General features: G+C 48.8%; 1 pseudogene; it reads left to right on the top strand.

The window, feature by feature from the left end:
* The first annotated feature begins 818 nt into the window (after positions 1 to 818).
* On the top strand, positions 819 to 1842 carry LOC136511179 (LOB domain-containing protein 41-like; annotated as a pseudogene).
* The last annotated feature ends 3308 nt before the right edge of the window (positions 1843 to 5150 follow it).

The raw sequence follows: 5150 nt of genomic DNA, 5'->3' as shown, positions 1-5150 counted from the left end.
GCTGGCCTGCTCGTTCGTCATGGCTGGCAGTGTGTTTTTTTGTGTGTTTTTTTGTGCTAAAAAATTTATGTGTTTTTTTATACTAAAACATATATGTGTTGTATAAATTTGTGTAAATATAAAAGATAGCCCGTGCAGCCGATCTTTCGTCTCTTGTCCGCCATTTTGATCGACCCTTTTGGATTCTTCTGCCGCGAGGCACATCCAGCTCCTATCTTGCCGTTGGGTGACTTCAATTCCTCTCGGCCATCTCCAGTTGCCTCGCTATTACTGCAGTGGAATCCATTTCCTCGGACGCCGAACCCGCCTCCCCCCACCCCACCAAAACCACTGGCGCCCTGCGCAGGCAGCAGCCCACGGGCCACGGCCCTGCGGTCTCCGCTTATAAGGCTATCCGCACTCGTTCACCTCTATTTCTATCTCTAAAAAGGAATATTTTATCCTACTCATCAAAATTCTCTACTCAATATCTATTTCTCCTGCAACCGTGTTATCTCTATTCCATACTCTATACCAACTACTCTATATTTTATTCCCCTCCCTCCCCATTTCTCTCTCTCCCCCAACTCTCTCTCTCTTACAGTATATTTAACGTGTAAACAGTGAACCTCTGGCAGTAGCGCTCCACCGGCCGGCCGCTACGTGCGCGCGCAATACGAGCGCGCGGTGCGGGCGCGCGCGTACGCCACCGCCTGTGCCGGCCGGTTTAGCGTTCCGCGGTGTGGATAGCCTAAAACCGCCCACGCGCGCCCTCCCCCTCTCCAACAACGTGGGCCGCGCGGCCGGGTTTGTATAGGATAGCAAACTCGGCAAGAAGCATGCTCCCGATGAGTGGATCCACCTCCACCGCCGGAGGGGCGGCGACGATGCGGATGGTCAGCAGCTGCAACGGCTGCCGCGCCCTGCGCAAGGGCTGCAGCGACGACTGCACCATCCGCCCCTGCCTGCAGTGGATCAAGAACCCCGAGGCGCAGGGCAACGCCACCCACTTCCTCGCCAAGTTCTACGGCCGGGCGGGGCTGCTCAACCTGATCACCGCCGCGCCCGGCGACGCCGACGCCGACGCCGACGGCCAGGCGGTCTTCCTCTCCCTGCTCTACGAGGCGTGCGGCCGCATCGTCAACCCGGTGTACTGCGCCGTCGGCCTGCTCTGGTCGGGCCAGTGGCAGAAGTGCGTCGACGCCGTCCAGGCCGTGTTCAAGGGGGAACTCGGCGTGCCGGTCGACGTCGTGCAGGACGATGCCGCGTCGTCCGAGGCAGCCGCGGCCCTGCCGCCGCCGCTCGGCGTCAGGCGCGTCGTCGTCGGCTGCCTACGACATCCGCCACTTCGCCAAGAATTCCGAAGCCGCCGCCGCGGCCGACCTCCTCCGCTTCGCTCGCACCGGCCGCACGGGGTTGAAGCGCGGTAAGGGTTCGTCTTCCTACGCTTCCAAGGCGAAGCTCCTCAAGGGCAAGGGCAAGGGCAAGGCCACCAAGAACGTGCGCGCGTCGCCCAGCCCTCCTTTGGGCCAACAACAAGAGGCGGAGGAACTGGAACCGGTGCCGATGGTCATGGAGCTGCTTGAGCACGACGGCGGCCGCAATGAGGAGTTTGCGGGCAGCCACGGCCACCACCTGAAGGGATCGAAGGAGAACACCGACGTGGAGGCGGCGGCCTCCCACGTGATCCAAGCCGAGGCCGAGCCGCCACTCGGCAACCAGGTTCTGGTAGCGGATCAGGAGGAAGAGAAGGTCGGGCTGGAGCTCACGCTCGGTTTCGAGCCGGTGCCGGTCGTCAGGCAGCAGCCGTGCGGCGACCAGACCGGGTCGAGCGGCCTCCGGCTGCAGCTGCCGCCGGCCTGAGCTCGCCTCATCTCACTCAACTATAGTTAACAAAAGAGAATAAACAGTTTGGGACCCCAGCGGTGTCATGAGACAAATAAACAGCAGCCAACAACAACATATTTCCTAGGTTTCGCATCGTTTTTCCCCCCATATTTTCTTCCTTGTATGCATGTAAAATAAAAGGCTGGTGGACAGGACATCACAGTTACTTGCCTAGGACTTCTTTCTTGCGTCTTGTACCCAGGTGATGTACTGGCTTGTTGGCCAGGATATGATAAGCTTTACCCAGTTACCCTTCGTAGCATAAGTGAATTCCTGCAAGTAAATTTTTTGAGCAGATTTCATTTTCAATCTCAATATCTCACAATCTAAGAGTTCTTAGCCCTTGTTTAGTTGGACCCCAAAATCCAAAAAGTTGCTACAGTACCTGTCACATCGAATGTTTGCGGCCCGTGCATGGAGCATTAAATGTAGACGAAAAGAAAAACTAATTGCACAATTTGGTGGGAAATTGCGAGACGAACGTTTTAAGCCTAATTAGTCAATGTTTGGACACTATTTGCCAAATAAAAATGAAGGTGCTACAGTAGCCCCAAAATCCAAATTTCACGAACTAAACAAGGGCTTAGTTGGTGTTACATCGATCAAACAACTTCAATTTTGTGACTGGCAGAGTCAAACATCAAAATTTTGAACAAAGACACTAGAGTGGTATTTTTCCTAAACGTCTGAAAATTTGAGTTACATCACGCGACGTGCTGGCCATGTGGCAAAACTACTTTGTATTTATTCTTTTGTGATTTGTTTATAATTTGTTAATTGTCTTTACGTTACAATATATTATTTTTTGTCCTTGTCTAACCATAGAAAAAAAATATGAATTGTTAATTGTCTTTGTGTCAACATATATGAGATTTTGTCAGGTTTGTGGTTTTGTCTGTCATTTTTTTTATTCTTGGATCCGAAAATTGCAGATTATACCTACAGAAATTACAACGAACTAAAGCTACAATTTTGATATAAAATATTTGCAACAACCGTCGCCTGAAAGGAAGCTATTCAGATATCTGAAGTTTAGCAACTCCCCCTAGAGTGGATTTCTTACAAAACCCCGTGACTAGCGTGGTGGATGTGGGATTTCAGGGCTGTCCTAGACCAAAGCCGTCCACCATTGGCTGCACACTATCATGATGACACGCCTGTGTGCATGTCGGTGTGTCTAGCAACCGGCCTAGTGTTCGTGTGGGGATTGCGATTTGGAAGAGGCAACAAGATTAAGAGCGTGCGAGGACTGGCACGATGCAGATACCACCATGTGTGATTGAGGGCCTAGGCGACTGTTGGCGAATGGCATTTTCGATAGGCCTGAATAAGGTTCGATGGAGTGTGGTGGGAGGAGGCTAGAGGAAACAGTTTTTTGATAAACAAATGACAGGAAAATAAAGAAAGCACAACTAAAATATACTCCCTCCGTACTAGTAATTTAAGTCATTTTGGAAAAGCCTTAGGTCAAACATTTAAAATATAAATCATGAATAATTTTTAAGTTGTTGAGTTTGGGAACGTGAAAATTATATGAATAGATTTGTCTTGAAAAGTATTTTCATAAAAATATACATATATCACTTTCTAATAAATATTTTTATAAAAATAAGAAGTCAAAGTTATGCTTTGGAGACCGTATCGCTGTCCGAAACGATTTGAATTACCAATATGGAGGGAGTACACATTTGTGCACCTAATATAGACCTAATGTTTTGTCTAAATTGTTGGGTAATCATAGTCATACTCGAGAATCTATATACTGAATCCACCCCTTCCTATGACCAGAGCTGAGGGGTTATCAACTTATCGAGGCTGATACTTGCTAGTACACTTAGGGCGTGATTGGTTGCTCCAGGGGACGGGATCCGGGATGGAGGGCCGGTTCTGGGCGGAGCGAGACAGGCTAAAACCATACATCTAGGTGTGTTTGGTTGTAACTTTGAGGGTGATACTGGATGCCAGTGAGTTTGTTTGGTTGCCTGCTTACACCAATTTTAGGAATGAGCTGATTCTCCTCCTTGTGTTTGGTTTGCAGCATGGCACGAGGTGTGAGCACCCATGTATTACTTTGGTGAGGTTACTACCATTTTCATCCAAACAAGCATAACAACACAAACATTACCTCAGATCAATTTGTATCATCATCAACTAAGACCTTAGAGCATAAGAGATATTATAAAATAATACAACAGTCCTACCATATATTAAACATCAACAAATTGGTCCCAGTACCTCACAAGGTCGAAGTAAATTGATGAGTACATGGTTATAGGTTAATCATCATAGGCAGTTCTTTCCACGTTTAACAATGTAAAAGATGAGCACCAGCAACATGAAAGACTGAACCATGCAAAGAAGAAATAGCCAAGATGGTTTGGCAACGACAGTGGCAACAGGCTTCTCAAAAACTTTTTCATCTTTATAAGTGGTTAACAGATTGGCCTCAGATAACAGTTTTTCCTCGGTTGACCTTGAGCTTGGAGCATAAGAAACACAAAAGGCAACATAGCAATGGTAAGAAACAAACATGAAAACCAATAAGAAGTAGACTAGAGTTCTAGTACCTCACAAGCTCAAGGTCATCAGGTTTTTGTAATCCAGTACACATGGCAGTTTAGTTACATCATAGGCTTAACAAGAATATCAAAGACAATTACAAAGAAAATAGTTGGAACCGAGTGTCAGAAAAGCCATGAAGCCTTGGGACACATCCATCCCCGCAATCAGGCACTCTAGTCGAGGAGCAAGCAAAAATTCAGATAGGGATCATGCATTTGCGGCGTACCACATATTTAGATAAAAAAAGTTAACCATACCCGAGATCTGAGCGTGGAACCAGAGGGAAACAACAAGGAACAAGTAGATCAGGAATAGCAGGTCATAGATCTGAGTATGTAAGAACAAGAACCCTAGAATCATGGCAGAGCTCAAACAAAATCCGCACATAAAACAACAAAAGCACCGCACAGAGAGGAAGAGGAGAGAGGCGCAGGTGAGGTCTACTGTCGCGGCACCGGAGGACCACCATGAATCCACCGGTCAAGGTCGACTTCGACGGTCAACCGAGATCGAGGGGGAGCAAGAGGAAAGGCGCACCAGAGCAATGAAGGAACGAGAGGCGCGAAACGGGGGGCGGTAACCCTAGCCAACACCCGCGCTCGCCGGGACGGGGGCATCTCCCGCGCTCGCCCGAAGCATTCACGCCAAGCATCGAGCCATCCTGCATCGAGAGGGAAGTGGAAATCGAGAAGACGGAGGCATGCGGGATGGACGGAGGTAGA

Source organism: Miscanthus floridulus, chromosome 16 (genome assembly GCF_019320115.1).
Source record: "Miscanthus floridulus cultivar M001 chromosome 16, ASM1932011v1, whole genome shotgun sequence".
NCBI classification, from domain to species: Eukaryota; Viridiplantae; Streptophyta; class Magnoliopsida; order Poales; family Poaceae; genus Miscanthus; species Miscanthus floridulus.
The sequence above is the reverse complement of the archived record's forward strand: the minus strand, read 5'-3'. Positions and strand labels throughout refer to the sequence as shown.